Source organism: Patagioenas fasciata, chromosome 1 (assembly GCF_037038585.1).
Source record: "Patagioenas fasciata isolate bPatFas1 chromosome 1, bPatFas1.hap1, whole genome shotgun sequence".
In the NCBI taxonomy this organism is placed as follows: Eukaryota; Metazoa; Chordata; class Aves; order Columbiformes; family Columbidae; genus Patagioenas; species Patagioenas fasciata.
The window spans coordinates 206,494,478-206,507,501 of NC_092520.1; positions in this window are offsets into that span (position 1 = coordinate 206,494,478).

The following is a 13,024-nucleotide window of genomic DNA, read 5'->3' on the forward strand; positions in this document are numbered from 1 at the left end:
AGTTAATTTCTTCCCCCTTGTTTCTTCTTTCTGAAAACGTGAAAGGAAAGGGGAGAGAGGGAAAAAAAGGCAAGAAAAGAAAGTATATCTGGAAAATGCATTCACTTCAAATCTGAGCAGGAAGCCTTCAGAAAGATGGGAAGACTGGAAAGTGAGGATCACCTCTTATGAATCACAGGTCAAACTTCATATGGAACAGGCAGATAAAAGCTGTGTCTTCTCCATAGTAGTTATGTTTCATGGTGGTAAATGCAGACAAAAAAGTTCAGGCTGGCTTGGAAAGCTCAGTCACGCTTCTCTACAGAAATAATGACTGAGAAACGGGCATTGTGACAATGCAAATACCCATCCTTCATAACTTCTAGTGTCGTAAAGGCAGAATAATCTTGTTGAAGATCTCAACTGAACAAACAGAGGTCTTCAGATACTGTTATGCCATACTTTTACAAGGGATGGAAAGCATGATGATAACTCCCTATTACATCTGACATTTGTCCCTCCTGACATGCCCTCATGCTCATTCCTGTACATTTTATCCATGTAAGGAAGATGGAAGAAGTCGAGACCAAATGGTTGATGCAGCTGCTTCTGGATGCAAAGATATTTGCTCAAGAGTTGAAAGAACTGAGTATAAAGAATATGGCATATTTGTTCTGTTTCTCTATTGTACCTCAGTCTTGTTTCATTCCAGAATGGCCTGGAAATTCCTTGGATCTTCTCTCAGAGAAGAACCTTTTCTCATGAAAACAGGGTGTTCAGAAACCGAAAAAAACAAAAGTCTAACCTGTTCAAGTTCAGAATAAACTTTTTAGATCCTGTTAAAGAAGGATTTAATCTCAAAAACTAGAATTACATGAGCAGCATAACAGGGTGGCTTTTCTCAGACTATCAAGAAGGAAACATGCTGCATTTAGTGCAAAATAACATCTCAGGCCTGAATTACCTTGCCCACACAGTTCTTCCATCAGTAAATTGAACCTTTTCTTGTCGCTTTACTGCTCCTAGTAACCGTTTACATGCAGCATGCAAAACTATTGATAAAAAAATGGAACACTTCCTGGAATAAAAATGCATTCTTCCTGAAAACCCCAGCTATTTATTGCCTCAGATTCAGCAGGGAGGAATCAAGCCGCAAAAGAATGAGCTGTTCGTGCAATGTTTCTCCTTAATATTTTATTGACTAGAATGGAATTCTTCATTTTTCCTTCCCCCTTCCTCGTCACTCAACACAGCTTCTTAGGAGCCAAATCACTCAATTCAGCAAACTGATACCATCCCTAACACCTCCTTCTTTCTTTTCACACACTTAAACTTTCACTTTCTCAACACTAAGGACAAACAATTTTTTAAATTTTCCTGTAAGTTTTGAGAGTGATGAAACACACTTGCAGTCAGATTTTGTTCCTACAGACTCTTAAATCTTCCAAGTCTTTTCCTTTCGTATATTGACTTTATATTCCAGACTTATAAGCATTTTAACTTAGCTCTCCCGTTTTCATCCAGGTGTCCTTCATTGGCTTCTTTGCAGCTCTATAGCTGTATTTACCAATGATGAAGTCAGATTTCAGGATCAGAGACCAGTTGAGTCAGCAGGCTGCACAGTGGCTTCCATGGAATCTTTTTCTACCATCTTCTTGTTTTTGTAGAAACAAAAGTGCATGTACAACAGAAATTCAAATTCCCTGCATTTCAGGAAAGCCATGAGAGTGCAGCTTGTGCCTTCCTGAGTAATTAGGAGATAAGACAGTCATGTAATGTCTGCTGAACAACTGATGACTATCAGACTTGTTAAGATGATTTTTATCTTTGTTTCCAGGACTACTGTAATAAATAAGCTGGTTCAGTTGTGACAAAGAAGAGGAAAAAGGGAAAAAGAGAATGCTGGGGTGAGTAAAATAAGATTTCTTCACTGACAATGTGTTCACTGCTCTTAACTCTGTAACATCTAAAAGAAGATGAAAGGTGTTCTTATTAAGAGTTAGTATGAGTGGCTTTCTTGGAAGAACCAAATAAAAGAAGTAATAGTGTGCCAATCATTAAGATACCTATAGATAGTAGTCAAAAAATAACAAAATGCATTCCCTGAAATAGTAATTGATGTTGATAGAAAGAGCAAGTCATGTTTTTGAACATCACTCTTCAGCTGAAACCACACTGTCCTTCATCTAACACATGGTTAATGAATCTAATTTGGGAATAACAATAGCTTTCATGAGAAAATAAATATAAACCAGTGAATTGATATTTTCATATAACAAAAAATTCACAAGATTGAATTTTATCCACTATGAATCTCACTCAGCAATGAAATTCAGGAGCTGGTTTTAAATTGCATGTGACTACAATAAAAGAAAACCATTCTTAGCTGGGCTGTTATCTGTATCTCCAACATAGTGGTGCCAGTTGTCATCCTTTTAAGGTAGAGTCTGGAAGCCTTTCCTTTGTAAACTTGTGTTTCAGGAGCATGCATCTGCTGTTACACCAAATCAGAGCTCACAATAGATGCAACATTTTTTCATTTGTGAGAAAGACTTTATCTGATATTTTTTTTCATTTTATTATGGGATATGAAATGTCACGGAATCATATTGATTTAGAAATATTATTTTTCCAGTCTATAATTACCACTACCTGTTTTTTGAAACAAAACTTCAGAGGATCTCACTCTTAAGATTTATACTACACCTGCAAATTCACTGACTTGAAGAGAAGGTAGGACAACTCAACTTAGGAGGGAAAAGAAGGTAACACAGGGCTATGAAATAGAATTCTATTGAAAATTTTCCTGAATAAGGGTACATCCAGCCCTTTGTAAATCTAAGCTGAAGAGGATTTGATGCACTGAATCTCAGACATAATTACTTATAAATATTTGAATCAGAACTGCAACTTGTAGTACCCAATCATTTTTAATAAACAATGTGACAAAACACTAAATTCATACAATAACAGAGGAATTTTATCTTTGTATCCATTACTAAGTTTTGCATCCATCACTGGGATTTCTATCAAAGACTGATGGCAATAGAATCTCCCTAAGGGATCAGTAGAAACATATCATGACCTTTGCTAATAGCCTTGTATAACAAATATTCTGTATTTTTACCTCACAAGGAACCTCCATGAGATATTCATTCTTCCTTCTTTATTTCAAATCTCTTACTGCATCCTTCCTAGACTACCCACAAGCATATCTTGCACTCATCTTGCATAATGCCAGCAAAATATGCCATGCTTTATTCCTGATTGTTAATTCTTATCAAGCACCTTCGGAGTAATCAGAGTTAGGAGGCTTTTGAGATCAGTCTACATTTCAGTCAATTTTACCGAGTATATTGCAGGAATCATACTAAACAGGATAACAATGGGACAAATAGTGAGGTAACTCACTAGTAGATTACATATACTTGCACATTTGAACATCTGGAAGCTTTAACTAGTGTTTTTAAACGTCTTTCAGACAACTCAAAGGTTCTGAAGGGCACAGCTCATGACTTGTATGGCTGTTAAAAACAGTAAGTCTCTGAACTCAGTATTTCACTTCTCCAGGCTACTTACATGACCAAGCAGCAGATCTAATTATATTCTTATGAACGATGCCAGGAATCTGTGAAAGGTGATTCATTTCATGGCATGTGGCATTGTGTCAGTGAAGTGAAAGGCATTTTTAACAGGGGTATAACAAAGACAAAGAGCTAGCTGGTGATATGCTTTTCTTTGGTTCAAGTGGAATGCCACATGTGCTGAAATGCTGGAGACCTCATAATAATAATAATAATAATAATAATAATAATAATAATAATAATAATAATAATAATAATAATAGTAATAATAATGTTCCAGGTTCCAGTATAAGTTGGGGAATGACATACTAGAGAGCAGCACTGGGGAAAGGGATCTGGGGGTCCTGGTGGACAGCAGGATGACCACGAACCAGCACTGTGCCCTTGTGGTCAGGAAGGCCAGTGACATCGTGGGGTGTATTAAAAGGGGGGTGGTTAGTAGGTCGAGAGAGGTTCTTCTTCCCCTCTACTCTGCCCTGGTGAGACCACACCTGGAAAATTGTGTTCTGGCCCCCCAGTTCCAGAAGAACAGGGAACTGCTGGGGAGAGTCCAACGCAGGGCAACAAAGATGCTGAAGGGAGTGGAGCATCTCCCATGTGAGGAAAGGCTGAGGGAGCTGGGTCTCTTTAGCTTGGGGAAGAGGAGACTGAGGGGTGAGCTCGTTAATGTTTATAAACATATAAAGGGTGAGCGTCATGTGGATGGAGTCAGGCTCTTCTCGGTGACAACCAATGATAAGAAAAGGGGCAATAGGTATAAACTGGAACACAGGAGGTTCCACTTATATTTGAGAAGAAACTTCTTCTCAGTGGGGGTGAAGGAGCACTGGAACAGGCTGCTCGGGGAGGTTGTGGAGTCTCTTTCTCTGGAGACATTCAAAACCCACCTGGACACCTTCCTGTGTAGGCTCATCTGTGTGTTCCTGCCCCAGAAGGGTAATTGGACTAGATGATCTTTCGAGGTCCCTTCCAATACCTAACATTCCGTGATTCTGTTGGTGTTAATAATAATAATAATAATAATAATAATAATAATGTAATTCCATACCAAAATTTGTAATGACAAACGTCATAGAACTACAGTATACACAGGTTTTCTTTTTTACATGTATTTTCAGGCAAAACTTCTGGAGGGTGTTAATATCTTAATAATTAAATCACCCAGTAGAGCCAAGAATGACAGATTTGTTACCACTTTTACTGATGTTATTCATCTGGTCTTCTAATTTTAGCTCTTCAGTCTTTGTGTTTTACCTTTTCTTTGTATTCTTTTCAATAGCTGGATAAAGCTCTTAAGTGACCTGAAAAAAATATTAGGAGGTTTTTTTTTTTTTTTTAGGTACTTCCTCTTGTCCAACAGTAAGTCCACACTGGATCAGAAAGTCTCAATGGTTAATTCAGATACCCACACCATAAACAGTATAGACAAAGTATTCAGTCAGTTGTAGTGATAATTGTACTCTCTGGGTACTCGTTCATGACAAAAAAAAAAAAAAAAAAAAGGACCAGGAATCAACTGTACATTGATATACAATTATATTTCTTATAAATTGGAAAAAAAAAAAATAAAGAGAGATTTATGCCTCCACTCATTTCCAACAGGGAAAGGTTGGTTCTACCAGATGTAAAGATCTCCAGCTCTTTACCATAAATGTCCAGAGAAATATCTATTATCCTTTACACAAACATGTTGTAAAAATCAGTATGAAAAAAACTATTACATTCTGATTCTCCAGCCATGCTTAATGACAACTGAGCAAATAAGGCACTGCCTTTGATTTACTTCTTTATCCTGGGTACCTTCATATACATTCCATGTGATACCAAAGTCAACAACTTTAATTGATTTTCATCAGCTGACAAAAAACTTCAAAATTCATAACTTCAGTCCTAAAGATTTGTTCTTGGACAAGGAAGAATAAAGGAAATAAAAGATAAAATGTCTGAAAATGAAACTTCCAGTAGAATTTTTTCATTTTGATTCTAGTAGAGGCTTTTTCTTCTCAGGAGATCATACTGATTTCTGTGACTCTGTTAACATTTTTATATGAATTCATCTAGCTAGCTAGCTATCCTAAGTATATCTCACTTGCCTGATATTTTCTCAGTAGAATATTAATATTTTCCTGGTCCTAAGACTGCTTGCTCAAATACCTCTTGGGTTCACAAGACCTGATACACTAGAAGAACCTTGCTGTGCAGATAGAGTGAAAACTTTCCAGGTCTGTGTCATAAACCTATAATTGTGGCAGAGTTCTCTGGCTGTCTTGTTCTTCTGCACTTCTTATCTAGATACAGCAAATTTTTTCTTCCCCATACTAGAAAAGCTTACAGCCTTCAGCACTATCAGGGTCTTCTCTAGTTAGGGTAACTGCTAAACCCCCAGTGTCAGAATCTCTAGTAGAATTTTCAGGAGTTCTGTTTTCCAAGACAAACTTCAAACTAACTGCATGTTGTTCACATTTAGAAAAAAATTTCTCTTGAACTGCTGAATTTTCCTGAAAAACAGATTTTTCAATTTTGGGACTTTTAAAGTCTGATCTCACCTGTAGAGGAGCTTATGCCTACTTAATATCTAGTAAAATCTTATTTTAGTGTTACAAACCCCAAATAACCAGTTTTTCTACTTTACTGGAAACACAGATATATTTCTACGAATGAAGAAAAACTGCTGACTGCTCATAATGTAACCAAAGGTTGCATAACATAAAACTTGGAAATCATGGCTCCAAATTCCTTGAAAATGGTTTACTTTTGTGTGTGTTTTATCCTCTAAGGTGAAATACTTGTTATTACTCTTTCAGAACTGGGAGATCAGTTCACCAGTAGCAAAGTAATCATGGTGTTTGCTGTGTTACTAAAATGTAGATCAGTAATGACTTTACCTCATCAGTAATGTGACATACTGTCATTTATTCTGTCATCATGGATTTGTCACTGCATCTCTAGAAGTAGATTGAACCTAACTTGCATCTCAACAGCAATTTCCTTACATTTAAACTATATTTTCTTAGTTATTCAAGGTAAGAACACATGGTCTTGAGTTATGTGCTTATTGAAAAGTGGTCCATGAAAACTTGAATTACTTTTCTGAGCTAGGGATGATTTTGTGATGGACAATTATACACCAACATAATGGAATTTGTTACATCTGTCAGCTGAGTTATAATTCTATCACTCTATATGTTAGTCCTTTCAGCATTTCTGGAACTTCTTGCCAAACTGGGCTTGTTCTTTGCATTCAGCAGTGACTCAGTACAATATAAAGGCAAATTAATGTGAAAAAATAGCAAATCAGATTAAGATAAAGTGAAGCTATTTGTCAATCTTGCTAAACATCACTAAGGCATTTGATTGCAAGAAGTATACTCGGTCTTTTACGGTACTCCGTATCTAGCCTAAAGAAACATTTAGCTTTATCTTTTGACGTGCCTTCTTTTGACAATAAATACACAAAGGGTGCTGTTTTAAGTTAACATTTACCTCAGGATATTTATTGCTAGCTATAGTTATCTACACACCTTCAGCAAAGTTCCCCCTCCAGATAAGGTGCATTTTTTAAACAAAGTGTTGACTATTGGCATTATTTTCTCCAACCCTTCAATTCAGTTTAGACAGTAGAGAAATTATATCTGAGATTAATTGTTTTGCACACATACAAAGCAAAATGAGAAGAAGACTAAGAATCTGAAGATACATTATATCAGTATGTTTGGATTTAACTAGTCAATTTGTTTAATTCTAATCTTTGAGTTTGCAACTAACCTGTATCTTCAAGAGAAATCAAATGAATCTTTATTGCATCTTTCAATGCTGAGCCTAACCATTTGTTAGTTAAAACCAAAATAACTGCGGATTCTGTTTAACAGAGGCATAGTCTTCCCCCAGCACCATTATCTAAAATCTGTGTTCCATTAAGTTCTGTAAGGTTTTTCTAAAAAGGATACATATGTGAGCTAAATTTCCTTACAGCTGAGTGAGGGGCACATTTGGAAGTTCATTCCTCCACCAAAGCTCAGCTGCTGCACAATGTCAGCCAGAGCTTAAAACTGCACAACTGTTGCATGCAGCCACGGCACAGAGGATCACTTGTGGGGTGGAAAAATGGGATGAACATGACACATGGCTCCAATACTGTCTTTTTTGGAAGTGGCATGTGCACTTATATTCAGTACATTTTTCTGACTTTGCTTAAAAACATTCCATATGACTCAGTCTTTCATTTAAATATTAATCCCAATTTCCAACCGTTTCATCTCCTGAGCATGACAATAAATATCAATTACCAAATGCAGCCATGAATATTTGAAAAAAATAGGCTTCATAAAATGAAACAGCTGTTGTAACTTTAAAGATAAGTCATTAATCTCTTGCCTCCAAAATAACAACAGACTCCCAATGGTGTTTAGAACATCTGATAAAGAAAAGAGTCAAGCACTAGGTCCAGGAGCTGGAATGTGTAAGCAATCTTCATCCCATCTGTGGATGCATGCCATAGATGGGTTGACCAAAGTTACAGATGTGATTGACTTGCTACCTAAATTGCTTTCCTTCAGAAACTGATGATTGTGGGATGTAGAGTTGAATGCTGAGAAAGTCCAGATTGGCTAATGGTAATTTCCTGCTGTGCCTTTGACACCGCTTGACTCTAAGTCAACAAAAGGTTCCTTCTATATAGTGAATGTCTACATTTTCATTTGACAATGTTAATTGAACACTTCCCCCTCAAAATTTGAACACTGACATAAAAGATGTAATTGTGTACTGACTTTGAATAGTGAAGAGTTAATTAGCATGCAATGGTTCAGGACAGGTTCAAGTTTCATGTGCACAAAAGCTGAAACAACCTTTTTCAACATCCTATTCATTTAACGTTAATTTCACAAAATAACGAGAGGCCATGCAGTAGATCAAGGTGTTATTGTCTTTCAGGTCAGGTTTGTTTGCTGAGAAATAAAGGCTTAATTTGAGCTAAACAGCTAAAACAGTGTCAGCTGTGTTTATCAGTAAATGATGCAAACATCTAGACAACGAACTCATAGATACTCTGGCTAGACTGTTTCCACGATACTGGTTGGAAATTAGAAACCTCTAATTGGGAAAGATCACAGAATAAAAAGAGAAGGAAAAAATAATCAAACCATGAAGGTAGCTGATGGCAGAAATCATAAATAACATATTATTTCCATGTGCTAATTACTTCTGTGCTTAAATAACACTGATCTTGGTGTATTCCTTGTGTTTAGTTACATACTAAACCTGCTACACCCTTCAAAAACCACAGCTTTCCCTGAGCAGGGAATTCTTTCTGTGCCAAACCATGTGGTGGTTTTATGCTGCAAACAAATGAGAACTGGTGAGATGAACAGCTCATTTTGGGTTATGATCTAAGTCAGTATGAACAGTGCTCTCCAGAGGTGTATAGCTGATGTTCCTTCCATTGCACTGTGTCTTAAAGTGTTTTACTGAGTAGTCAGTGGAAAATAAATGCTCATCAAGTTAGAAGGTAGAATTTAAAGGATAATCCTTTTCTTCTACTCATCACAATATTTCAAAGAAAAGTTTAAATACAGCAGAACTCCCTCCTTAGGGCAATTAAAGCTCTCGAGTATTGGCCGTATAAAAGATCAAGTTCCAATGAGGACACATTTTTCTAAATCTGTCTTGTTAATGAAAGAGCTTCAGGCTTTGTGCATAGTTTTTGTCATGCTGGAAGCAGAATTTAAATTCATGTTTGCTGCCTTTGGTCAGTTTCTTTGTGCTCATAATCCACAAAAGTAGGCCTTATTTTTACTGTCTTTTTTTCCTCTTTTTTTTTTTTCCTCCAGTTATTCCAGTTAAACAGTATTACACAATCAGGACAAGACAACAAACTAAAAAAAAAAAATCTTCAAAATCTCCACTAGCAGGACAAAAATGCCAATTACTTCATTCAGTATCCTTCCTCCAGTTCTTTTAGATTTATACAGATCAGTGTAAGCTACTACATATAAAAGTGACACCAAAGTCAGATTGCATCTCAACAACGAAATGTCAGTCACATTAGACAGATTTAGCTGGCTGAGTTTCAAAACTGATTCACTATATATTCTGAGCTTGGGTCACTTCAAAAGTATGGCCAAATTTAGCAAAAAAGTTAATATGTTAACTATCAATTTTAACAACTCTAGAACAAATTGTTCCCTATAACTCAATGGTTAGGTTAATCTGAAATATGGTTTACTCTCTATTTGATATGTAGAGAATCCTCTCTGTCTGATGTATAGAGAAGGACTGAATTGAGAAAGAGGCAGAACTCTATAATCTAATAGTTTGGATAGCCAGATCCTAATTTCTTATTCTTTTGAGTACACAAATATTTTGAAGAGTAGACCGGGTTTCATGGGAGTTGACAGTTTTAAGAAGTCATAGTCTGAAGATTTTGTGGAAGAATATTCTCAAACTAGAGCTGGTGGTAAGAAATAATATTCTAAATCCCTTGCTCTGTTTCAGGTATTTAGTATTTTACTCAGGATGATTCAAATCCTAGATAACTCTGCAAAAGTTTAGCAAAATATTTCAACAAAATAACATGTGGTAGAATTCTCTCTCCTCTGTCTGAAATCAGTCTTTTGCATATACTATGCATATGCATACCCAAGGAAAAAACTTGAGGGGAGGGAAAGCTTAAAGAAATTATTATTGGGTCATTCTTTAAGAATTTTTATTCAGGTATTGAAATTAAAAAAACAAACTGGGAAAAAAAAAACAAACAAACAAACAAAAAAATCTTGATAGTAACTGACACTCCAATAATGAAAGATATTTGGATCCCCCAGGATCCAAAAAAGCAAAGTACAAACAAATGTAATAGCTACAACTTCAGAAAAAGCTGAAAATCTAACAGCAAGATTAATTAAGGCAAGAGATAACACAGGTGTGGGGCGAACTAACATCAGCACAATAAAAATTTGAAGAAACACATAAAATTGACAATATTGAAGAAGATTATAGAAATCATTAGACGACTGGAAATGTGGGAGAGAAGGAGCCCGACTCAATTTACTTCAAGAATGTGAACATGGGGAAGTAAAGCTACCAACAGTCGTGGAGAAATCTAGCAGGAGAGATACCAAGAGAATTGACACTTAATTTCTTCAGAGGCATTGAAGTCTGAACTCACGCTAGAATGTCAAGGATGAGAGATCAAAAAAATAACTTCATACTGATCATATGATCTGGAATTGCCTAGGGATAAAAGGGCAAATATGAGCAATCCACTTTAAGTGAGTCATTCGTGTCCTGAGGTCATTGAAAGGGAAATGTAAGAAAAGCAAGAGGAAAAAAGAATGGACTCTACAGGATTGTGATGAATCTCTAAGTAGAAAGAGAAGGAAAGGTTGGGTAGACAAGGATCAGATTAGGTAGAAAGCAAAACTATAAACAAAGTAGGACAAGGAGAAGGCTGAAGTGTCGCCATGTCACAGACTGAAGTGAGTCAGAAAATATTTTTTTTTTATAAACCATTAGAAACAATTATGAAAAATATTGTCTAGGCAGTTTGGGCAAAGTAGGGAGAATGAAATCTACCTGGGAATAAACCAGAGTCATCTAAAAGAGAGAAAATGTGACTGCTGAGGTCAAATTCACAAAGTTTTGCAGCTGGGTGATTAAATGTCCTTTCAGGCTTAACTTGCTGGGTTACGTGTTAGACATGTAGCTACAACAGAAGGAATAGTTTGAATGAAACACGAGTGCAAAGGTAACATATTCAATGTGGATAGATCATTAAATGTAAAGCCAATAGAATAAGAAAAGGGCCAGACTCACTCTCTCTTTGAGTGTTTAAAATTTAAACCTCATTATTTCATTATAGTCCATGTCTGGTCCTTGATAGCCCAAGCTAGAAAACAATGCTATCCTTTAAGTGCTCCTGTGTGCAGAAAGATTTTCCTTTAATTCATGCTCACAGGGGCAAAGTCAACAAAAATGCTCCTGTGCTGTTCCCCACTACTTTCTTTGTCAAGCAATTACTATGAAAGGGGTAATATAATAGAAGGGACAAAACAACTACTGTGCCTCTGACTTGAAGAGAACTGTAACTTCAGCTCCTTTAGCTGCTTAAAACATTTCCTAGGCACCCATGCTGTGAGTCAGCCTTGAGCTGGCTGTGCTGACAATTCTGAACATTTTCAATGCAGTGCAACAGTAGGAGTTTTTCAAAGCCACAACCAGCATTTCTTTATTTAGTTGTGTTTACTCCCACTACCATGTTTTGGATTAGTTTGGATGTCGAAGTAATTTCATGCACTAAACCTGCAATATATTGAACAGTGAAGTGAGGTAACAGCTGTGTTATATGGTTAACCAGAAATGTAAGACCATTATATTTTGGACAACAAGCTTCCCTTTGAAAAATGTGAATATCCATGAAACCTGCTTATTTCTTTCTTAAATACTGTCTCCTATTGTCCCCTTCCCTCTGCATCCACCTCTTTAGAAAAAAGCTCAGAACAGCTCTGGGCAGTGCCAAAGCCCTGCGGAACTTAATTTGGACCAGGATTTAAGCCTATACATCGACCCCTACACTAACATTAGCTCCTTATCGAGCAAATTATTAAACTTCCGTTCCAAATAACAAATTCCGTGTAGAGTATAAAACAAACTCTCATTTTAGGGTTTTTATCCACCAATATTTGACAGTGCTTTTCACATTTACTTAGTAAGAAGTGATCTGAAACTCCCAAGACTTGCAAATTTGGGACAATTTCCATTCAGCATGTATTCAACACCCACTTGAGCATTTTCAATAGGTGAAACTTTTGTTTTCAAACTCCTCTTCAAATAGAAGCTTTCCAGAATATACCCCTGGCCTCAGTATGTAAAAGGAGCTATGTAATTATAACCAGTCAACTGACGCATATCCTTCAATTGCTTCCTTTGAACTCTCCTCTGCCAACAAACTACTTGACAACTACTAGAAACCCTTGGTGAGCTGTGAAGATTGCTATGGCAGTTGACTGAGGCTGCGGAAGGTCCTTCAACCCTTTAAAAAAAGCTGAATATTGCTACCTTGAGGATGAGAGCTAGAAGGTCGAGAGGTATAATCAAGGAGGTAAGAATCGCAGTGTTTGTGGAAGACACTCCTGAAGAGTCCTTCTTCCCAGGGGATTGGGAGGGTCATAGCTGTAGTTACTGGTGATCAGGGGGAGAGTGTTTTCCCTGCTAATCAGTAATCCCAGCCCTCATAGCCCTAAATTTCCCCTGGGAACAACTTCAAGCTTTGCTTTCCCAACTTCAGCAGAAAGGTCATGGCCTTCCTGGTGCCCCCCAGCACCTTCTTCTGCTCTGCACAGCTGCCAGCTGAATGACCTGGAGTCATTGCTGGATGGTCACCAAAGCACAGATCTCATCATTACGATGGCACCATCACATTGCAAAACAGGGTTTAAGTGCTAAGGCAATGCCATAAACACAACTAC